The sequence below is a fragment of the Zosterops lateralis genome (genome assembly GCF_965231275.1).
Source record: "Zosterops lateralis genome assembly, chromosome: 16".
Classification (NCBI taxonomy): Eukaryota; Metazoa; Chordata; class Aves; order Passeriformes; family Zosteropidae; genus Zosterops; species Zosterops lateralis.
Genome location: NC_139776.1, coordinates 11343308 through 11368103, shown reverse-complemented (window position 1 = coordinate 11368103; position 24796 = coordinate 11343308). Strand labels below are relative to the sequence as shown.

The 24796-nt window shown below is 45.0% G+C and overlaps 1 long non-coding RNA gene across 3 annotated transcripts in view; it reads right to left on the bottom strand.

Moving 5' to 3' along the window:
• Positions 1-24210, bottom strand: part of LOC310915923 — a 29979-nt gene extending 5769 nt beyond the window's left edge. For 2 of the 3 annotated variants that reach the window (XR_014591236.1, XR_014591237.1), the window contains exons 1-2: positions 22457-24210; positions 7630-7783 (exon numbers count right to left, since the gene is read on the bottom strand). This is a non-coding gene — a long non-coding RNA (uncharacterized lncRNA). Of the gene's footprint in view, positions 1-7629; positions 7784-8678; positions 8718-22456 lie in introns of all 3 variants that reach the window. The other variant, XR_014591235.1, reaches the window with a different exon arrangement.
• Positions 24211-24796: the final 586 nt, after the last annotated feature.

The following is a 24796-nucleotide window of genomic DNA, read 5'->3' as shown; positions in this document are numbered from 1 at the left end:
CCTCAAAAACAAGTTAACAGCCTGTGTGAGCCCACTGCAGCCTGGCTGCAAGGAGATCCTCCCGTTTCCTCCCCAGATTTTTTATTTAAAGCAGAGCCATCATAGAATTTGGAGTTCAAATATCACAATTTCTTTAAAAATCTCTAAAAGAAACATTAAAATATGAAGTTCTAATTAAATTCCCAGGCATTTCTGCTTTATATAACTGGCAAATACGAGCAAAAGTATTTTAAAAACATTTTAATATGATGGCCCTTAGCTAGATTCTTGACATGCAAACATTAAATCAGTGTCACTCCAAGCTGGTTTTTTTTAATCTTGGGCCTGGCAGATTTTTCCAGCTCAGGACAGTTCTTTTGTCATTTCAAATAACTCTTCCCCCAGCAAGACACACATCCTTCAGCTTACCCAGATGGTCTCCTCCTCCAAGCTAGAATAATGTATTTAAATTTATCCAATGGTTTTCATGACTCAGATTTCCCATAAGTGGCTGGTTTTAACCATCCTCTGCTCCACCTGTTCAGACATCACAGCAAACCTCTCCCTGTGCAGGAGAGGTTCATACAGCAGTTCCAGAGAAGCTTCACAGTCACAAAGCCCACGGTCTACAGCTTGGTCTGTGGCAGTTCTGGAGACTAACTGTGGCTTTTAGAGTCTGCTTCAAAGTTTTGTTTCTTCTGGGGAGGAAAGGTACATCCTGAAATCAGCCATGTAGAGTTCCTGCTCGCGAAAAGCACAGTTTTATTCCACCACAAAACTCTGTCCCCTGAATATTTCTCATCTAACAACAAATCCAATCCAACAGAAAGCTCATCCAGCAACCACAAACACAGCAAACTCACTGTCCCCATAAACAGATTGTTTTCTGCTTTGGACTGCAGAAGAGAAATGCAAATCCTTGCATATAGAGGTTTCATCCTCTGAGTGGATTGCATCAGGACAACAGGCAGGGGCTTTAAATAACACATAAGGGATCAAGGTACCCCTGTGTACAGCTGTTCCTTGAGATCTGAGCTCCTGCTCCACAGAGCTCCTTTGGAAAATGTCACCTGGGCCTGCTAACAGGACTCCTACTCAAACAGAGATATTTTAGGGCAAAAAAAATGTCCCAAAGTCTTGCTGACATTCAATAAATCCTTTGAACCTGCTGACAGGAATGTGAGGTGGCTCATCATGGCCTGGAGCAGCTGAAAGCCAAATGCAGGGAAAGCAGGTGGGAAAGGGGATGAAGTGAGATGAAGAGAGGAAGGGGTGGAAGGAAGAGGAATGAAAGGTTGGCTATTGCTTGGACGAGCTGGTAGTTTGGGTTTAAATGCAGTTTGGAGCTCGAGAAGGCAGAAGTTAATTAAACTCCAGGATACTGTCCTGCCACCCTTTTCCATAGCCTATTTCCAGCTGTCACAGAAATCACAAACCATTGAAAACCATCCCTCTGTCCTAGCCCAGACCCCACAGGGCACCAAATGCACAAACCACAGGCAAGAACCTGGCTCCAGAAAAGAACAAATGATGCCAAATAAAGTCTTGCTTCAGTAGCCCAACAGCTCTGATGATGTGGCACAGGTCACTCCAGCCAGGGTGGGCTGTATCAGCTTAGGGGTAAACAAGGTAAATGTCCAGATGCAGAAACCCAAATGAATGAGAGATGCTGCGTGTTAGAAAATTAATCCCCTTAACTATAAAAGACAAAACAGGAAGGGAAGATCAGCAAGGGTTAACAGGCAAGCAACTAATTACAGATTAAATTAACTCTTCAACCATGGGCACAGTCAGACAAAAAAACATTATAAACATAAGGCAACAATTTTGGTAGCAAAATGATGACAAAATTATCCTACATCACCCCCCAGCTCAAGCAGCAAAGCTCTACTGGAATATGTCAGAATGGAGCTGGTGGGGAGCCTTCCAGGCTCCTTATTTTAAGATGTAAGGAATATTTTGGGATTAAACACAGAGCATATGATCTCTCAATCTGTCATGGTGACAACATGCCCTTACATCCTCTGACCTTAGACAGACAATAATTTGTGAGGCTGCCTGATGCTCATCCATCCTTCAGGATGTTCAGAGGCTCAGCCTTGCCCCTTCCACCAGGCACCTACTGAAGCTACTGAAGCTGCTCAGGCTGTGTCTATTAAATTCCTGGACTCTGCAGCCCAGAGGACAGTGAGAGATGGATGAGGCTGACATGCAGCCACTTCAGGGAGAGAGGCAGGATCAGCCTGCCCTGGACAGGGACAGACTGATGGAACCTTCAGGACTGGCTCGCCATTACCTTGTTTGCCAAACTTGTTACAGATGAGTCGTGCATTTCCAGTGCTCTGCCCCCAACTCCAGGGACAGAGCTGGCATCTGGACTGCTGTAGGAATGGGGTAAAAAGCTGGACTGTCATTTCTTCTAAGTGCAGCTAACAAGAAATTTGCAAGTGCCCATATGAAGCTGTTTTGAGAATGAGAAGTTCCTTTAACACAACAATCTATTCTGAAGGTGAAAAATAAGTGCACCTGTCACAACAAGGGATATGTCCCATGAAAATCAGTAAAGAAAATAAGTAAAGAATCCAAGAATAGATCTATTTGATGGACAAGTAAAATACTTTTTACTAATCAATAGAATAATTAACAATAAAGCTATTAATCAATTAGAAGTTGCCCTTGAGGTTGTAAAAACTGTATAAAAGACACCATGCAGCCATAATAAAGAGCCTCCTGAACTTTTGTGGTGTCACTCTGTGTGTTGTGACCATCCCAACAATAGACCCTGAGTGTCTGTCTGGTGTCAAAGGACTCAGAGATGTGGTGGTGCTGTGGTTGGGAGAGAGGCCATGAATATGGTACTCTCTTACTTCCAAAATTTGCTTCATGTCTTAAAATAGGGAAGGAAGCTCCCATTGGCCTGAAAGGGAGCTCAGCAGGGTTCAGGGTTGTGCATCTTCAGGAAGTCAGGGAGTTTGTTCAGAGCAGGGTGGCAGTGATGGATGTGGCCAGAACACACAGCTCCTCATTAAATGGTGATGAGTTAATGAGTTACTGTGGCCTTTCCTGCAGATCAGCCTGAAAGTGCTATTTGCTCAGGCAAGGATATGCTTTCAAATTTCTTGCACTTAATTTTTTTTTTCTGGGATTTTTGATAAAGGTTTTATTCTTATGAAGTTTCTACAGCATTAAGATGCTTCCATATCCATCCTCACTAACCTCCAGTCATACCATAGAGTCTCAGCATATACACTAACTAAAATTCTGGTGAATATCGAGAATCCAGGAACTTCCTGTGGGGAAAAAATAGCAAGCAAGAATCAACTTTAAAACAAAATAAAATGAGAAGATGAAAGCAAAATAATTGCAGGTAGTAGTGATTGATCTAATTTCATCCAAACTCCCCCCAGATGAGAGTAGTCTTCAAAAGGCAAACACAGAGCATTATTTCATGTTCTCTGCATTAACCTTTGGAGTTCAAAATGCTCATCTATTCCTCTGTCCCCTTGTAGTGGCATTTGCAAATGACACAAACATTTGCCTCTGTGCTCTCCCTAATGCAGCCCAGCCTGTGCACGCCTTGCAACAATTTTCTCTGGAGTGAGTTCCAGCCCAATTTGCTCCTGCTGGAGTCTGTCTGTCATCATATGTGATCCCACTTCCAGGGATCCAGGGGCAGCTCCCAGCTCAGATGGGCAGGAAGGAGACAAAAGGTCACCTTTTAGGTAAGGTGTGTTCTCCTGGAGGCAGGAGGGAGCAGGAGGAACCCCAAATTTCTGTCTACCTGCCAGGAATCAAATGCTTTTTTCCCTTTTCCTCTCCATTTTGTTCCCCATGCTGCCAGTGTGGCTTGGTGCCTCTGGGAGCAGGAGACTGAGCTCAGGGCAGATGGAAACAAACCAGACACTGCAGGGCTGTGGGAGCTGGTGCTGCTGAGAGGGAACTCCAGGAGCTGTGATGTTTTCCCTCAGGGAGAGGATCCCTCAGCAGCCTTTGGGTGCTGACAGTGCCCTGACACCCCAGGGCTGTGCTGGGCACTGAAATGAGGTCAGGCTCAGAGAACCACAGAGTGGTTTGGGAAAGGGCCTCAGGATCATGTCATTCCACCCCATCCATGAGCAGGGACACCTTCCACAGTCCCAGGCTGCTCCAAGCCCTGTTCAGCCTGGCCTTGGACACTGCCAGGGATCCAGGGACAGCTCTGGGCACCCTGTGCCAGGGCCTGCCCACCCTCACAGGGAAGGATTTCTTCCTAATATCCCATCTAAACCTGCCCTCTGTCAGTTTGAAGATACTCCCCCTTGTCCTGTCACTCCATGCCCTTTGACAGAAGCCTCCCCCAGCTCTCCTGGAGCCCCTTCAGGCACCAAAGGAGCTTTTTCTTCTCCAGGCTGAATGATCCAACCTCTCTCAGCCCTTCCTCATGGCCTCTCCTCACTGTGCTGGGCTGTGTCCACTGTCCCCAGGAGAAATCTCTGTCCCATCTCACACCCCCAGGACTGGCCTGGGAGGGAGAGAGAAGAATGGCAGCAGAGGGGAGAGAAGGCAGATCATCCATCTCTGCTGGGAAAGGATCTCATCCTCACTGCAGACAGAGCCACAAGGATTTTCTTTTTGATCCTTGGGGTTTATTTTCTTACTGTTTCTGTCTCTGACACCAGTCAAAAGGGATTGTGGGAAAAATATAAATGATACTTTTAGCGTGTTATAAATGGAGCTGTATCATCCCAGTGATTCAGGGAGAACAGAAGACTATGGGATGGGCAGGAATAGAACAGAGCTGGGAGATTTATTTCCCATTAGAGAGAGGCAGATGGGGAACAAGGGGGCACAGGCAAAGGCAAATAATTTGATGGGGAACCAGAACCAAAATGTAGAAAAGGCAAAAATCAAATCAGACTAAAAGTTTTCCAGTGAGAAGTTTCACTCCCCCAAGGAAAGGGTCTGTTCTACAAAAGGACATGTTCAGGGACACTCCCAGTTTTAATGGAATTGTTATTATTTTTCAGTTTTCACCAAATAACCAATCCAAAAAACTGTTAGCACCATCACTAAAGAAGTTAACTTCCAATACACAATACACTTATTTCCATTGGAAACATAGGTGAAAGCAAAGGCTTATGTACAGTTCTACAATCAATAAAATTGAAACCTCCCATCAATAAAATCTAAAATCAACCTTTTTTAAGTTTGAAAATAAAAAAGAAAAAAATATTTAAGGAAAAACAAACATTCTCAAGGAAAGCAAGCTAGATGCTATGGGAAGTAAATATACAGAAAGTTTTACATGCAATTTTATTTCCTTGACCATCTTTCTTTATCTGTTAAAGGTTTTATCTCTCTCTACAAACCCTGTCTTAATGTAACACTTAACCCCTACTAGCCACATGTATTTGAAACAACTCAGCCTATTTCAGAGCAGAGGGGGGGGGGGGCTGTGTCATGTCAGGCTGGCAGAGGGATGAACCTCATCTGGCACAGGAAAAAGGACCTACTGCTCCATCCCTCTCCTCTTGGAGCTTTATTTTGTTATGCCTTAACTGTGTTCCCCAAGCACCTCATCCCTCATCTCTCCTTCTTGCATCCCTGATGATTCTTCTTGCCCTGTGAAAAGTTCTCAAAGTCATAAAAACAGAAAAATACAAAGAAACATCTGCGTGGTACAAGTTTAGTTACATGAATTGGAGAAAAGATTTTTTTGTTTTTCCATGCAGGTTGTTCCAGCACAGGAAACAATTGGTGCAAAAGGCACATTTTGCAGCACGTGTCAGTGCACAGAGCCCCAGCACAGATTTTAGCAGCAGCAGCAGTAGCTGTGAGGAAGCTGATCTGTGGAATCCAGGATAAAGTAATGAAGCAATGAAGACTCCAAACACTTTTACTGTGCCGCCAAACCAAATGTCTTTTGGTCCTTCATGCATGAGTCTTCTAAGTGTAAACTTTTCACAGGAGGAGAAAGGAAATCATGCTCAGACTTTAGTGAGAAGAATGACTCAGATAGCCCCAGGCAGCAAAGACCTGAGCAGATAAAGAACAGCTTTTGGCTGCCTTTGGAAAAGTATCTGCTGATTTTTGTTCCTGTGCAATGTTGCTTTAAGCCCACACGGGGGTTAATGGCAGATCACTGGGAAGATATTATTGTGTTGTTCCCTTTCAAGATGCTTCCTCCCCTTTTCCAGGGGTGTAGGGCCAAGTGGGAGATGGGCTGGCAGTGGAAGTCTGATCCCCACTCCTTAAGCAGAGGTCAGCCCTGGGCCTGAGCTTGGCGCTGGACGCGCTATTACTCTGAGGATGAAATGGAGCATTGCTTCTGTAGGGTCTGCTCCAATGCAGTTTTCAAAAGCACGAGAATAAAAACTGAACACTTGCCCACTCCTCATGACTAACCCAGGGTATTTGTTGGGAATCTGGTGCAGCAAGGGCAGGGGGAAATATACTTTGAGAATTTCCATTACTGGAGTATGTCAGCAGTTCCCATCTGTGCAATGAGCAGAGTTCCTCAGAGGAGTCCCTGTCTGCTCTGGGCCTGACAGCAGCAAATATCTCCAGTTCTAAGTGAAAATAGTGTGTGGAGAAGAGATTCAGAGAGAACAGGTGAAAATGACAGTGACAAACAGAAAAGTGACTGAAGAACCCCAGGGCAGAATCCAGTCCTAAGGGAGCAGCAAAGCATTCCCACTGGTTTCCACAGATTCCTGTGAGCTCTTTCATCAGTAAAACCTCCAGACAGGCACAGAAGGATGTGTCATGAAGGATTTTGTTCCCATTGTCCATGCTGGTTGCCAGAGATCAGGTAGGCTGCCCCATCCTGCCAGCAGCACTGCTCTCATGTGGGAGTGGCTGCAGTCTCCTGACCTCCACTGGCTCTAGGATGAGGAACAGGGCCTTTCCCTCTCCTGCTTGGGCAGGATTTCTGGCATTTGTCCCAGAATGAGGAGAGGAGCATCACAAGCCTGCCTCACAGACATGATGGACTCCTAGCAGAGGGATGAGATGGGATGGAGAGCAGAGTGTGCCCCTGCACTCCTCTCTGGCACAGCCTCCATAGGCTGCTCCGTGCCCAGGCACCAAACCTCATCCCCACCAGCCTCAGCAACCCCAGGGGAAATGAGATCACCTTGTTTGATCAGCTGAACTCCTGCTTAGCCACGGGAGATGGGCTCCCCAGGCTCCCCAGGGCTCGGCTCCAGCTCTGTAAATCACTCATCCCGAGCAGAGCTTGGCTGGAAGGAGCCTCATCCCTCCCAAGACTCCCAGCCCTGCCCTTCTCCTCCAGAGCCATTTGTTTGGAAAGGGCAAAGAGGGGTCTCAGCAAAGCCATGACTAATGCCTGGCTAATTCCCAGCAGAGAGGCAAAGCAGCTCCCGAGGAAACAGAGCCCTCTGCTTTCCTGACCCAGGCTGTGACAGCTGAGGAGAGAGCTTGCTGTGACCACCAAAAATAAACACTTTCCTCATCTGAGATCTGCGAGGGCAGCTCTTCTCCTGATTTATATCTGCAGGGCCAGCAGTGCCAGGGCACTGAGCACACCAAGGACCTGCCACAAAGCACTGCAGGGATTAACCCAGAGGAGAAAGCTGCTGGGACCCTTGTCCTGACCTCTTTAGGTGTTAAGTGCTGAAGTAATTGCTCAGTTTTCATGGCAAAATTCACCTTTGCTTTCCCCAAGTAGTCGTTGTCCACTTTGGGGGTGGCCTGTGGTGTTTTAACTGCAACATTCATCAAGTTCAGAAGTGTGGAACAGCTGCCAAATTCTGCAGACACCTTCAGGAGAAGCTGCTCTTCTCTTGATTCGACTAAGAAGGTTCTGAAAGTAGCAAACAAACAGCAAAAATGGAGTTGCTTAATAAATGGAAAATACAGGACATGGGAGCCATTTATTAAAAAAAGTACCAAGGCTCAATGAAGCTGAGGAAATATCTATTAAAATGAAGAATACATCAAATTACAATTATTTTCCTTCTCAAATGTGTATGTTTTAATTAAGTATTGTTTTGTATTTTATAGTTTCTACATTATCAGGTCATTTGTAAATTCCAACATCTTCACATGCATTTTAAGCCACGTTTGTTCTTCTACTGACAATTAATACTTCCTTCAATTAATATTTTTACATTTACCAGAGAGGTATAAAGTCTTTCATCTTTACAAAAAAATCCCCCAAACCCTTTTAATCATCTCCAATTGTTTCAGGCAATATTTTGTAGGTGTACTTGGTAGTTGGGAAGCAATTGCACAGAGCTGGAGCTGCCAACACTCATTCTCCATTTGGAGGAAATTCCAGCATTTTAGTGCCTTGTCTTTAGGAGGAGGGATGTTGCACAGGAATTGTGTGTTTTGCCCATAAACATTTGCTTTTCCTTTCTATAGAAATATCAAATCTGTTGTCCCATCCAGCACACAGGAGCACTAAAGGATATGCCTCCAGCACCTAATCCTAATCCCAATTACATAGAGGATAATTTCCCCCTTGGAGAAGCTGATGTGACAGGCAGCACCCACTGAAGGGCTCCTGAAACAAAAAAAAAATAAGGATGCTGGTGTGAACCTCATTCTTTCCCTTTGTGAGGGTTGATTCAAGGAGCTCTGCACACTTGAGGCTGTGAGCAGTGTCTCTGAGTGTAACTTTGCAAAGCAGCACTGCAAAAGCTCACTGAGTCTGGACTGCACAAGGAATTCATGTCAGCAAGAAACAGAAGTACCTGAGAGCATGAACTGCACAATAAATGGCCCGTGGCTTCCTGGACAAAAAAAAAAAAAGAAGAAAAAAAAAAGGAAAGTTCACAGGGTAAAATACCACAAGGAAGGAAACTATTTTAACTGTATAAATGAGCATATTTTAAAGAAAATGGGGTTTGGCTTAGCAGAAGTAGTTTGAGCCAGGAGTACTTTGCTGGTACAGAGGGAACTCAGGATCCAACTTTGCTTTGGTGATGCTGTGCCAACACAGCCCATTATGCAAGAGAGGACTTTTAAATCCTTATTTCAAAAAAATAGGTCAGACTGAGCTCAAACACTTCCTTGTAGAAATGCAGCTTAATGTGGATTTGAGTGACTGCCGTGGCTCAGTGCCAGGCAGCAGCTTCAGAGATGTTGCTGAGAAACGTCCTTCAACCTTCTTGTGCTTCAGTCTTCCTCCTTCAGAGAGGAGGGTAAAGCAGCAAGACTGAGAGGTCTCCATCAAGGGAAAAATTCACAGGCTTTTGCCGTGGAAAAGCTCCATCCAGCAGCTCAAGGCATTGATGGCAGGGCAGGTGTCTGCTGGTGCTGCTGCTGGACCAGGAATTGCCTTGAGGGGAGCAGAGGGAGTTTCTGTCTGAGGTGGGATGAGCAGAGAGGGGAGCCCTGCCTGCTGCAGACACGAGCAGCCACATCAAAACCTCAATTCAAACACAGGGCAGGATTGACTGCAGGGGGACACAGTGGCAAATTCTTTTATCCATCCTAATTTCATGGGTAGATCTGTGTAAGAGCGAGGACAACGATTCTGAAAGGCAGCATCACAAAACAGTTTCATTATTTTGCTGCATTTTTTTTTTTCTTAATGCTTAAAGCTTGACGTATTCAATCAATTCTATTTCTCCTGTTACGTTGTGGGTTGGTTAATTGCAGGAGCAAAGAAAGGTGCCTGATTTATTATGTATAGAGCTTTGGAAAACTACAAAAAGCAGGGGCATAGACAAGTCACCCAGCTCCTCACTAACGGCCTTCAGCAACGATAAAATGAGACTAACTGTAGTAAAAATGCAAATAAAAAGCAATGTATGAATTCAAGCCTCTGTCTTCATTAGAGAATCAATGTAAAGTGCATTAATTCAGGCAGCCAAAAGTTTAAAAAAAAGGGGGGATAAACACCAGTCTGTCATCAACATATCAGTGGCCCTGGCCAGTCAGTGGCCCTGGCAGCAAAGAAATGTTGCCAAATTCCTACAAATTCCTAAAAATTCCTAACCAAACTCCTGTATTCCTGCATATGGCAACTTACACCTCCCATCACCCCAGGTGGGCTCTAGGACCCTGTGTCAACAGTTCAGAGAAAAAATCTCCAGGAAAAAAAAGACCAATTTCACCTGGGGACAGGAGAAGCCTCTCTTGAAATCTCTTCCATGATGGGAGTGTGAAATTCCAAGCCCCATCAACTAAACTTCCACAAAATTTTAACCAGACCTATTGACCAGTGCAGAAATCTCCACTTGGCAGCTGGCAAAATGCCTGTCCTGCTGCAAGGAGGGCTCCAGCTCAGGGACAGCTCCTGTTCTCAGCTTTTCAGTCACCCTACGGAGCAAAACCCATCAGCAGCTCCATGGGAAATCCCCAGGAGGAAAATCCAGACCACAAAGTATTCCAGATAAAATGTAAGATAAATTCACCAGTGGCACCAGCTGCTTTTGAGGAATCCATTACACAGCCATCAGCTCATGACAACTCTTGGCTTTTAAAGACTGAGCCAGTGACACAGACGAGAGAGATCTTCCTGCAGCTGCCAAACCTCAGGGCCCCTTGGTGGGGAAGCAGCTCTGATGAAGCCACGAGCCTGTGCAAACCAGAATTAACACTGAGAAAATGGACCTCAAATCTGCAAACCAGAATTAACACTGAGGAAATGGACCTCAAACCTGTGCAAACTGGAATTAACACTGAGAAAACAGACCTCGAACCTGTACAAAGTGGAATTAGGGCTGAGAAAATGGACCTCAAACCTGTGCAAACCAGAATTAACACTGAGAAAATGGACCTCAAACCTGTACAAACCAGAATTAACACCGAGAAAATGGATCTCAAACCTGTGCCAAGCTTTCACTCACTGCCTGTACCTGTATCAAACTTCTACTCTGCTCTCTGCCAATTAATAACTCCAGATAAAACACACCAGGGAGAGACTGACAACATCAGAGATTTTGTGTGCTCTCCTGCCCTGATAGACATCGTAGCACTTTACTGCTGCTTTACATGTCCAAATATTTGCCTGGATGAATAGACTTAGAATAGTTTGAGTAAGCTGCACTTTGGAAGCTGGATGAGTCACATCATGAAGAAATATTCTGGAAAAGGTCTACAGCATGATTACAGACAGAAAAATGAAAGAAGTCTGCACTCAACAGTGTATCAAGGGTAGAAATATCCAGAGTAGGTTTGCCAAAGGAGGCCTGTTCCCAAGTCTAATATTTATGAAAACTCGTTTCATGAAACAATCAATTGGATTGGAGTGCCTTTTTAAATAATGAAATACCTACTTCTTTCTTTGTCTGGACACGGAAGATCCCATGTGAAGGAAAAGAAATTGAGCAGTTTGAGCAGAAACCTGCCTGGCATGCTGGGAACACCCTTGAGAACATGGCATAAATATTTGAAAATAAGATTTTATACTCTTCTGTAATTCTACTTGTAGCACAAGGAAGCAGGGAAGCACAATAACACACTCACTGTGTTAGGAGAAGGCTCAAGTTATAATTTTGTGTCTCTCAGGGTGCAGTGAGAAGCCTCACACGCCTCAGAGAGCCAAGAACAGATTTAGCAGGTTATGTAGATCAATTGCAGACAGAGAATTAAGGAAGCAAAAAGTGATATTCCCACCATTAAATATAGGTTGGAGTCTTAATAAGGCACAAAGTGAGGGGAATGAGAAGCTTTGAAATTGAAGTTATTATGCACTGCATCAACTACCAAAAATTACATGCTAATATCATTCTCTTGCTTTTATTCCTCTCCACTTCAGCAAAAACCCACTCCTCTCAGTCTCTCCCTGCAGGTGCAACTGCTCCTGTCTCACAGATGGAAACCACTCTTTGCTTACACACTGAGCTCTCCCCCACCAAAATGAAACATCCTCCCCAAAATGCCCGAAACCCAACAACTCCACCATGGATCCACCACATCGAGATCTGCACCCAAAGTCACACCACAGCAAAGGTTCAATCACATCAGTAGCAACAGTACGAAAATGGTGTTTTGTGGAGCAAAGAACCTGTGGAGAGAGACCTTAAAAAAACAAAACAAAAAAACCCACAAGCACCATTTATAGGGGAACACGAGACCAAGGTGAAAACTAGAAAACTGCAGGATCACAGGCAATTATGAGTGACTTTCTTGGCAATCAGGACTTGCAAATCAAGTCCACCTCCTGCCCTGGTGGCTGATTGCCAGGAACAAGTTAATTAACCATCACTAGCAAACGTGCTTGTATGGTCTAGCCCAGCCTTTAACTAGCTGGCTCCACCTCTCCCTGGCAGCTCCCCCTGACTGACCTCCTCTAATTGCCCATGGGCCAAATTCATCCTTGGGGAAAGTCTTTTTTTCTTTAGTTTGCACCAAGAATTAATTTTGCTCTGAAAATATGCTCTGGCATTTTCCTTGTAAACTAAAGGAAATAATAAAATCTTTCTTTTTATTTGCCTTTTTTTTAATCCCTCCCTCAACATCATTGACCTTTCCCATCTTACTCCAGCCACCTTCACTTACAGTTCCCTTCCTTTCAGCTGATTTTTGCAAGCATTTGTTTTATTTTGCATGTTGCTCATTGAACTTTTTCCAGTCCATGTGTCTTATTCTAAAACTACAATTCATGAAATAGCCTAATTCTCCAAATGGTGCTGAACTGAGTGGAATAATTACCTTACTTGTTTTAGGCCTCTGCTGGAATCCAGAATTACACACTTGGAAAATTATGATTGTTTTATCTTCATTTTTTTCTTTTCTTCAACTTCACAAGATGTGTGAAAGACAGGTTTTTATAAAGGACATAAACCCAGCCAAAACTATAATTACCACAGACGCACAAGAATCCAGAGAAAAGATGATTTTATGATTAAGGCATTGGAGTAGAAACTCAGAAATTTAGATTCTTTTTTGTGGCCCTGCCAAAACCTCTTTATAACCTTTGCTGAGTTAATCCCTCTGTTCCTCAAATAAAACACTCTGGCACTTCCCTGCTTTATGATAGCTGCTGCGTAAACACATTCATTCACATTTGTGAGATGTTCAAACACACCAATAATCAGAGAACCACCACGGCTGGGACGGTGGAAATCATCTGGCTGCATTTAATCATCTCTTGTCAGGAGTGAATGCAGCTTTAATCACGGGCACATGGGATGTGGCAGCTCTGCTGCTGCTGCTGCCGAGGAACAAGCGCCGCGCTGAAAGGAAGAAAGGCAGGGCAAAAATTATGTTCCTAATAAAAAGTAGTTTGCAAATCAGGGCAGCAAACACACAAACGAATCTAAGCATAAGTTTAGGATGGACATTGAGGTGCTTGAACATGTCCAGAGGAGGCAACAAAGCTAGTGAAGGGATTGGAAAACAAACCCATATGAGGAACGACTGAGGGAGCTGGGGTTGTTTATCCTGGAGAAAAGGAGGTTCAGAGGTGACCTCATCACTCTCTACAACTCCCTGAAAGGTGGCTGTGCTCAGGTGGGGTTGGTCTCTCTCTTCAGGCAGCACTGACAGAATGAGAGGACACAGCCTTGAGCTGCATCAAGGGAAATACAGGTTGGATAGTAGGAAGAAGTTTTTCACAGAAAGAGTGATTAAACACTGGAATAGTCTGCCCAGGGAGGTAGTGGAGTGACTGTCGTTTCTAAATTTCTTGCCTTCAAGTGTTTGAGTCTTTGCAGCAGCTTCTCACGCTGCTTCATGTAAACAATATTATATTCTTAGAATTTATCTCTATGTTTTGCATTCTTGTTCTCTGAGAGAGAACTTGACTGATGGTCATATTGACCAATGGAGTCAGGAGGTTGTAACCTCCTTGGGCCAATCTTGGCCCTCTGTACAAAATGTATATAAGCCTATTGGAGTCAGATAATAAAGAGCTTTCCATGTTTCACCAAGCTGCTGCCTGCTGTCCTCTGTCAAGGTCCACTCCCACGTCACAACGTGTTGCCCCTCTAAAGTGTGGGGTAACAATGTGACCATCCCTGGATGTGTTTAAAACAAGACTGGATGTGGCACTCGGTGCCAGGGTTTAGTTGAGGTGTCAGGGCTGGGTTGGACTCAATGATCTTGAAGGTCTCTTCTGACCTACATATTCTGTGAATTCTATGATCTCCCCATTCCAGTTCATCCCATTCCAGCCATCCCAAAACAGGGACAGGCTCAAGTCTCTCACACAGAAAACCTGTCAAAGCATCAATTCACATTCCACTGGAGCTGAGGGAAGTCAAGAGGAATTACAGTGGACCTGAACTTCTATCTGGATCCCAAGGAAAAGTGCACCAGAGAGATGCTGCTAAAGGCTTACCCACGGTTTTACAACAACCTGTAGGTACAGGATGCCAGAGGAGCATCAGCTGCACATTTCCAGGATGAAGACACCGAACCCTCAGAGTGAATTTCATTTACAAACTCTTGGGCTGAGCAATGGCTGAAGTGAGAAAGCAGGAAAGCCAAGCCCTGAAAGGCTGCAGGGTCACTGCAGGTGTGTCATTGTAGCCACTTCAGTGCCCTGCTGGCACCTCTGGGCATGGCCTAAGGCCCAAAGAAGGGTTTCACCTGCTCCTCCACTCTGAACCATTCTCGCATCCCACACTTGTACAGAAACTGCTGCCACATCCTCCCACCCCTTTTCCTGGAGGAAAAAGCAAACTCAGGGGTGTTTCTCTTCTTCTCTCTTCCTCCTCAAACACCAAAGGCTTGGAAGGTTGCTGTGTCAACCGATCCCCCCTTCCTTTTTCATTGCTTTAATAAATTAAGCCGAGCAACAATAGAGATGAGAGAAAGCAGGACAATGTGGTAAATGTAGCAGAAAGAAATTTGAATTGTAATGAGGAGAGCTAATCAGGAAAAGAATGGACTATAGAAAAAAGCACTAATGAGTTTCTAAATAAATTCAAAAGGTTAATATTGTTCTATCTAACAAATACGAGAAGAATCCTAATGTGAAATGAAAGGCCTCACTCCGGTGCTCCTCCAGCCCAATGTTAAAGCTGTAATGCCCACTCTATTTACCCCTGTGCCCATCACATCCATCCTCTCCTGGTGCCTCTCATGGATTGCTCCTGGAAATGGGACCTTCCAGGTCAGCCAGGTCTCCCAATCTCTTTATTTTTTCTGTACATCAAATTGAGCCAACGTCACTAAGTCAATGGACAGGCTCTCTTGGACTTGCAGAGTTTGCACCAAGATTATTGACACTCATTTATGTCAGGCATCAACAACACAGTGATCAAAATGCACCTTTCAAACCATGAGAGGTGTGTGGGTGTTTATGAAGTGGTGGATTTGGTGGGATTTAAGCACACTTGTATTCCCTTTTATTACCACATGGATTTCCAGGGTGAGCATAAAGCTAATGCAGGTTAACTGAGGAAAGAGTAAGTGAAAAGAAAAAGTTCATAAAAAATAAAGAAGTTGGAATGTTTCCTGTTTGTTTTAATTTATATGATGCCAGTAGTTCAAAATATAAAACTAGAACTTTCTATATATATTAGAAAGTCTTTCTATTTATAAAATCTATATATAGAGACTTACTATATATAAAAGTCAGAGTCCTTTATGTATTCTATTGCAAAACATAGTAAAACTGTATTTTAGCCAAAATTTAGTGTGAGAAAGTAGCCCCTTTCAAGAATTAAAAAAAAATTTAAAATCCAGTTCCCAGCAAAGTAATAGACTCACAGGCTTTCCATAAGAATAGAGGAGCTGCTCAACTAATTTTTTGCTTGAAGGGAGGAAATAGCACCATTATAATATTTTACTCTGAATATAAAACACCAGGATGACATCATACTTTGGGGAGAACTCTGAGCACAGTTGTGACCATCCATCTGTCTTCTGCTCTGCAAACAAAACCTGCAGGGCAGAGCTGAGGCCAGCTGCACATTTATCTCCTCCTGGTCCCAGGCTGGCAGGAGATGAGTGAGGTGCCATCCCAGGGCTGTGTAACCTCGTCACCATCCTGCTCTGCCCACGCTGATAAATCTCTGTGTGCTCATCCTGGGCTGACTCAGAGCCAGCTCTGCTCAGGACATGGCTCTGCTCTGCTCTGCTCCTCTGCCCTGCAGCCACAGCCCCAAGGGCTGCTCACACCTGGCCATCAAAGCATCCCTTCACAGCTATCACAGGAAATGAGGAACAGGGAGATGTGCACCGTTTTCATTCCAGGCATGGGGATTATTCTAAAGTTAGAGCAACACTCCCATGCCAGGACTGACCATGTTATGTATTATTCACAGCAACCTTGCAAAATGCTGCTCAGCCACTCACCTGCCATGAATAATTTTGTTTGACAGGCAGGTTAAATGCTTTGGCTCCCTGATTCTCTTCCTCCTCCTCACAAGGAAGGAGGGCAGTCATGGGCTGCCCTGAGATGCATCATGGCAAGGATGTTTAATAGAGGCATCAGTGGAGTTCAGACTTGGTAGGCAAAGACTGAATTAAAAAAAAAACCCTTGGACACAAGAGATTGGAGTGGGAAATGCACAGAGGCAGAGACTTGGCAGTCAGGACATGTGAACTCTTTGTGAAGAACCCTCTGAATGTCAGCAGGAGACGTGCACCTCCCCCGGGTCAGGTATGGGGAGCTCAGCAAAGCTCCTCAGTGTGTCCAGCCCCAGCCACAGGGGAAACAGGATGGGAGGCAGAGGAGCAGCTTGTGCTCCTGAGCCCAAGGTGGATGTCTCACCCACTGAATGTCTCTGGCACTGCTCTCCCTGCAAAAGCTTAAATGCAAAAAGACTGAGACAAAAGGCACTGCGAGGAAATTGCTAAGTGTGAATAAACAAGACAGTTGCATAGCTCATCATAACCCTAATGATGCTCCCTAAATCATGCAGGCCCATCACCTAGATCTATTGGCCACATTAGCAGACTGCTGAGTGTGGGAAATATGGAGAGGATCATTTTTAAAGGGTTTTGCCTGCAATGCTCATTGGGAACCCTTTGAGATGGAGTCTAAAGCAGATGGTGAAATGGGAAAATTATTCACGTTAATTCTTTAGCAGCCTAAAATAAATTTAGAGAATAATGAAATAATGAAAGCCCCATTCAGCCACATTTTTGCTTTTGCAGTAGTCATCAAAGTCCTAACAGGGAGAACCCAAAGCTGCTGCTTTCCACACACAAAGCTGCTGAGTTAATTGGTTGAAAGACACAAGAGCAGTAATATCCTGGAAAAAAAAAATAAGGTCATCCCCTTTCATTAGCTATTGTTCAATGGCCTGATGAAAGAACAAACAAGCTGAAACAGCAAATAAACCTCACAGTGCTGAACACAGATCCCTTTCAAGCTTTCTTCCCACACGTGTCCTACAGAAAAACATCTTCTGCTCTGAGCTTCTCATCTACTCTTTAAACTCCTACAATGGAAAAACAATCCTGGGCTTCCATTTTACAGACAGGGAAACTGAGTCATTTTTTTCATCCAGAGGGGGAACATCAAAGTCAGGACTATAGCCTAGTAAATCCAATCTCAGGTTTTCCTGCTCGTTTTGAGGAGCACCAGCTCCTTGGGCAACCTGGTGAATCAAACCATAAAAGTCTCCTGAGCTAAACACAGTGTCCCCAGCCACAAAACATGACTGGTAGCCTCAGAGGTTTTCCTTCACCCTTTCTTTCCAGAGGATCTGAGGAACATGCCAAGGGGAACCTTACTCCCAGAGCAAGAAGTTATACAAAATATTTGTTACCATCTTAAACATAAGAAGCAAATAAAAACGTTCCAGAATTCATGAGACATTTCTGTGTGAGCGCAGCACAAAGCTCTGTGAAACTGCTGAGAGCAAATGAGGGAGAATGTAAATGCTTTATACTAAAACTGCTGTAAGTTCACTCCTAAAATCACCAACGCCAGAGTGATCCAGTATCAAGACACAATATTTGCTAAATGGAAATCTCTGGCTCAGTTTTGGCTCCTGACACTTTACAGCCCTGTTGCTTTCTGGCTGTTTTATTTCCTATTAGTTTTTGTACAATGAACAAAACTAGCAAAGCTTTCAAGCCCTTGTCGCAGAGCTCCTCTGAGCACCTGTCCATGGTGCTGACACTGTTCTAATTTTGGCCTCTCCAGTCGCTGCAGTCAGTGTGCAGAGCTCACACACACAGGGAGAGCTGCTTCATTAGTGGCTTTCCCACCAGGTGAGTGCTGGGAGAAGCAGCCAGCTCTTTCAGTGGATAAACATTGTAGCCCTGGTTCCCTGCTGAGGTGTTTTGGTTTTTTGAAAAAAAATTTTAGGAAATTTTTGTAAACAAGAGAAGTGTTTTTGTAACTGTATTTATGTTATTTATTTTTTTTTAGGAGGAATTTCTTCTTGATGTCCCTCTGGTCTGACAAAATGATTGAAGAGGTTTGCCTTTGTTTCACCAATCAAATTGGTCTATGCAAAGTAGTATGAAAGGGAGACACATCCCAAAAAAAAAAAAAAAAAAAAAAAAAAAAAAAAAAAAAAAAAGTAATTTTCAGCCTTCTGAATCTCAAAGTCTGTGTCGTTGTGGTGTAAAACAGCACCAAATCATCTGTGGGCTTCCATCAGCTGGACAGACTGCCCTGCCTCATTACCCAGAATCCAGCAATGGTGGGACACCTCCAGCACTGCCCAGTCCCTGCACAGGTCACTCTGCAGCCCAGGCTCAGGGGTGAGAGCTGCCAGAGGTGGTGGGAGCTGCTCCTGCCTGTCTGAGCTCTCCCAGGGCTCCAGAGGAGTCAGGACTGTGGCTTGGGGAGATACCACACACCAACTCAGATTTGGCGAATGCACTTCTGTCACTAGAGGACATGAAATGAAGGACAAGCACGCAGTGAGTTGTCAGGGCAAAAGAGAGACTTTATTTTCTCGACCTCCATCTATATAGATTTTTGACAATGACCAGGGATTGGAGGATGAGGTTGCCTCCTCTCCAACCACGCTGGTCAAACTAGAAGTCCATCAATTGTCCCTCCTCAGGAGAGGCATGCCAACATCACTTTGTTTACCTGAAAAACTGAGAAACTCCACTACAAAAATGCAAACATCAGAAGGCTGAAAGAGATCGGGGGGACACACTTCTGCTCATGGTTGGGGACAGCAAAGGGGGCTCAGGAGAGGCTGTGCTGGCCAAGCCCAGGCACTCAGTGCTGGCCACACACAGCTCTCACAGCCCTGCTGTGCCCCAGCCCCTGTCTGTAATTAAACCATCACTGCTCCCCCAGCCCCAGCAACACACTCAGACAATGCCCTGGGCTGAGGCTTTCCTGCCCTGCCCCCAAATGAGGAATCCTGGAATGGAGGAGATGAGAGAAAACTTCCTCTGAGTTCCTCTTGTTCCTTCCCAGCATTAGCTGGAAGTTGTGAGCCCTGGAAAAAGCCCAGCTTGGTAAAGGTCATGATCTGAATGCGGATTATTCATGGACATGAATTTATCTGATGAATTATTCCAAACACATCATTCAGCTGCTGTACTGAGCACATATAGGATGTGCCTCTGCAGCTACTCTAAACACAAAGCAGGGCATTAAATAAGGACAGTCACTTGCTTGGAAGCATAATATTTTATTTGCCACAAATATGCTAATTCTTTAATTTTCAGTCTCTATGCCAGCTAGAAATACAACCTGAGCAAGATAACTTTTCTTGTAGCTGGTTACTGGGTAGCTTATCAATGTTGATATATTAGATTTTAGGCCCTGATTCAGTGTTTTCTTAGACTCTTATGCAATTTAGATCCCATGGTAATGGAATTTGAGTTGCTTACAAACATGTCAAGACTATCATCTGCCAGCGATGTCCCCATGCTGCTCATTATTTATGCCTACTGAGCAAATTTATTGGCAGGTTTGTCAGAAAAAGCAATATTTTTTTTTTTCTAGTGCTTTCTAAATGAATATCAAGGGGCAGGGAAGAACCAGCCATTTCAGTGTCTACACCAACCTCCTGCTATATCTCCAGATTCCTGGACTCCAGTTTACAGGATTCAGACAATAAAAGCAAAATCTTGTGACTTCACACTTCTAAGTTTCACCAGTCCTGCTGTTAGTGCCGTATAAATAATTTTTAAAAGGCTGGATTCTGTCACTGTGTCTCTGCTGAGCACAAGTTCCCACTGGGATGGACCTGGGCATCATTTTCAGTAGGACCTGGAGGTTAGAAAAATGTGTTCTGTGTGCTGCAGGTAGGTCTGGTTGGAGCTGATGGAATTACACAGGAATTACAGGAATCCTCTCCAAAGAGGAAGGTGTCAGACCTTGATCCAAGAGGAATAAACTGAGCTCAGCAAAGGCAGGAGGCTCAGGGGTATCCAGTGGGACTGCAGAGTGTGATTCCTGCTCAGGGTGCCCTGCAAGAGGTGATTACACTGAATTCAGCATCCTGCCCAAGCTGGGAAACGCCTCAGGCTGAGCTGGAGTGAGATTTCAGCTCAGGGCCACCCATGAAATCAGCAGCTCTGGGGAATCATCTCTTTTTCAACAAGTTACAAAAGTATCCCCAGAGGGTTTGAGTGCTTGTGACTCCTGTGGTGCTCAGCCATGATAAAGGAGCGATGGGAAAGTTCACTATCACCACATTTTAGAGACAAATTTGCTGTCATCCCATGGGGTTTGTGGCTGCTGTTAGATTTAGTCCTTGATTCCAACATCAGCACAGGGAAGTTTAGGAGACAGACAAACCAGAAAAACTGTTTTAAAACAAGTGCAACTCTTTGGATCTCCTGAACAGATAGAGTGCCTTGTTGGGTCAGGACAAATATTCAATTTGATTCTTATCTTATCCCAACTCCAAATCTCTTTTGTTATCAGTTACTTTCCAAGGCACTGTACAAGTGAGCTCTGAACTTGCATTTAAAAAACACAGAAATAAGAGAGCTCTTCTGCTTCCTTCCCCAAGAATTAGCACAGCCCAGACTCCCAACAACCTTGGGGAAGTTCAAACCCAGAAAAAAGGCAGAATGAAATTCCAAAACTGCAGAAATAATGGCAGTATCTGAACATTACAAGTAACTTTTCAGACTTACCAGAGCAAATGAAAATCCAGGACTGCTCACACCAGCAGGATGTAACCCTGCTGTACAAGACTGAGAGCTTTTTGTAGATCTTTGTCAAAAAATACTCAGGTACAATGGACTTTTTTTTCCCCACATGTTCTCTTCACCATCTCATCCTACCACCTATAAAATTGCTTTTCCATTTAATGAGAGAAATGAGAGAAATGAGAGATGAGAGAATGAGAGAAACCAAAACCAGCAGTACCTTAAGCCAGACATTTTTCTTGGCCATGTCCAGTCCATGGGGCTCATTAGAAAACTTTGATATTATCAGCCCTTTGAAAAATACACATTTATTAAGTGGAAGCTGATCAGAAGAAAGATTCACTTTCATATGTTCTCTTGATTTTGGGAAAAAAAAAAAGGTCAGAAAAATATTTTTAAAGTTCAAATAAAAAATTCTCAAAGCTGGATGAAGTATCTTCTTAGAAATGCAGGAAAACATAAATTCTGTTCAAGTAAACAAAATTAATTGACATGTTCCCTTCCCACTCACACCAGGGGGGTGACCACATGTGGACAGCAAGGCAGATGCTCAGGATGCTCCCCTCCAATCTGTGTTTTTTTGTATGAAAGTATACCCTTACTTCTCTGATCTTGGAGCAAAATGGACTTTTATGCTTAGAAAAGTAGCCTGGACTGACACAAAGTCAAAAACTACCTGGGCCTTGCTGCTACAAGGCAAGGTTGGGGCATGAAATCACCACATCTTTAAACCACTCTTCCCCTGTGGCCAGAGCTCCACCAGCTGAATGAATCTTGTGGTGGCAAAGAGCATCCCCAAAACCTGTGGGGATACCATGGAAAACTCCAGCACAATGAAATGTTTTTCCTGTTGGACATATGAAGGCCTGGGGCTTTCTCTTCTATATCTCAATTTCCCACTCATCTTCTTTTATAGCCCAGAGACAGCCTGGATCCAGTGGTCTTCAAGAAGGAAAACAGGAGAAAGGAAAATATAACTCCTTCCACCTTTGTTGCTCCCAAACCTTCTCATTATTTCCACAGTGAGACCACTGTATTTAGAGCCCTGAGCAAGCCAAGACCCCTGGGATGCTCCAGGGGACACCTGGATCTCTGTTGTGAACAAAAAGGACACACCCAACAGATTTTGGGTGCTGTGGGCTTGGAACAAACATCAGCCCTTGCAGTGGAGGTGTGTCTGAAAGCACAGACAGATTTAACTCTCAGCAGGACCTGTCATGCTACTCAGGGTACACGTGGGGAATAAAAGATGAACTGGAAAGTGAAACTGCTTCCAACAGCATCTTTATCCAGCCAGCAGGAAAGCAGCTGCTCAGCAATGGGCTTTGTAGACTTGGTTATTTGTGAGAGCTGGGCAGCCCAAACCCAGGGGATTCTACTAAAAATACTCAGAGCAGGGCATCAGCACGAGGGCCTTCAGCACAAGCAGGTTCAGCTTTGGTTTTATGCAGGGAAGGGGGAAGGAAACAAATGTAATAGAAGGAGCAGAATAGCTGAGTGAGACAGCAGCAGGGGTGACAGGAAACAATTCATAACTTACCTGAGAATCTTTTCTGAGTCATCTGTTCTGCAGCTCCGACAGCAGTGCAGCTCTGCCCAACTGCATTACACCCAGACACACAAACACACCAACATCCCAAGGTGTTTGGAGCCACCTCTTCCATCCTGGGCTGTGGGAATGTTTCAATAAACCACAATCATGGTGACTTGTTCCTGTGCTTAGAGTCAAACACAGGTGGTGGCAAAAATCAGGTTATTATGACCAGAAAAAAAGGAGAAATGGCTGTAATTCCACAGAAGAATTTCTTACAATAAATAAATAAATAAATAAATAAATATGAGCTGAGATTCACAACTCCTTGTGTAATATGTTAAAGTCAGAAATAAAAATTCAAAAGACTGTCCCATCTGCACCCTTGTTCTGTACTAACTTGAGAAAGAGAGACTGGAGCTTTGGCTCAACAAGCTCTGGCCTCCAGAGCTCTGGAGAAGTGAAACACAGTGCTGCTGTTCCCCAAGATCCTCAAATAAATCCCAGCACTTAAATAAGGGATTTGTTATTTTGAGTGTCCACTTCAACCACCGTGGAATCACAGAATGTCCTGAGCTGGGAGGGACCCACAGGATCACCCAGCCCAGCCCCTGTCCCTGCACAGACACACCAACAACCCCATCCTGGGCATCCCTGGCAGAGCTGTCCAAAGGCTCCTGGAGCTCTGGCAGCCTCGGGGCTGTGCCCATTCCCTGGGGAGCCTGGGCAGTGCCAGCACCCTCTGGGGGAAGAACTTTTCCCTGATATCCAGCCTGGCCCTCCCTGGCACAGCTCTGGCCATCCTCTCCACCCAACTCTGGGGACAAGGAGGCTCTCAGAAGCCCTGTGACACCTCCCAGCTCTCTTTGCACCCCTTTCCCTGTGTTTTGGGCTGGGTCACAGTCTGTGTGCAGATCTGCTGCTTCTCCAGCATGGCAGTGCCAGTCCCTGGTGCTGATGGGGGCTCAGAGCTATTTCCCACTCTGGTGACAATTAACTGGCTGTGCTGAGTCCAGGGAGGAACTGAAAGCAGGGAGTTAATGAGAAAAACTCGAAGGAAAAACTCTTCCCTCACTGTGTGGCTGCATGGGAACAACACTTTAAATTTACACCCACAAAACCACGTAATAATTATCCAGGCCTTCTGTTTGCACAGTAATTACAATGAATGCTTTAAGGAGGAGAAAGAGAGTCTCAGATATCAGCTCTCCTGGGTTTCTAGTGACTGCCTCCACCTTAAATTCCTCTTCCCTCTGCAGAAAGGGGCTCTTCCCCTGGCTGTGACCACGGAAAGCTGCTCCAGGTCTGTGGGATGTCACTGCCCATGACAGTGGACAGTGGAGCTCAGTGCCTCCCATCCCATCACTGACAGCAGGGCCACATCAGTGGGTGCCACCCTGCAGGCTGCAAAGGCTCCACCAGCTGTCCAAACAGCACTTGGTGGCTCTCTCAAAAACATTTAATGCATTTTTCAAACCCACCAGAATAAAGTCTCATTAGTCTTGTCTCTCCCATCTGCACAAGAGAAAATCTCTCAATTCCCTAAGCCAGCTGCTGTGTGGGTTCAGCTGGGACCCAGCACTGCCCCCATGGAGATGGGACTGTCCCCACCCTGTCTGGTGGCAGACAGGGACCTTCAAAGCCCAGTGTGACCACGCTGAAATGCTTCACTTCAAACACCAATACAAACTCCCAGCCTGAGGCAGAAAAATTCAATTACCAGGGACAGCTGGATTTGGGCAAGGGTCTGACACTGAGGGTCTGGAGAAGGGAGCACTGCAAGCTGTCAGGAGCTGAGGAGATGGACTCAGGCCAAGGATTATTTGTGTGTCTGAAGGTCTCACAGGCTCTGCTCTGCCAGGCTTGGCCGGCCACACAACCAAAGCCAGGCTTGCAGGACATGCCCTGGGGACAGCCTGGCCTCACTTCCAGGGACCTGCTTTGCCATCCCCGTGGCTTTGGGAGGGAGCCTTGCCCTGCCATCTGGGGGACCCACATTTCAGGGGTCACAGGTGCCGGTGGGACAGGAGGACACAGATACCTGAGCACACACCTTGGCTCAGGGCTGGCTGCTACTGCTCCATCACTGCTGGAGCCTCCCCCAGCCCAGGACCAGGTAACAGCGAGGTGCAGGTGACAGAATTTATATTTTCTGCCAGCAATGAAATTCAATCTCGCACAAATAATTGCGTTTGTTTTCCCCACGGGTTCCAATCAGGCATAACCAGCTATCGAAAAAGCCAAATGCTCATCAAATTTGCTTCTCCTCTCATTTCCAATGCTGTCAGTTGCAAATTCCTCCCCTGGACGGGTGCTGCTAACTTAAACACTTGGTGTGTACAAGTTCTC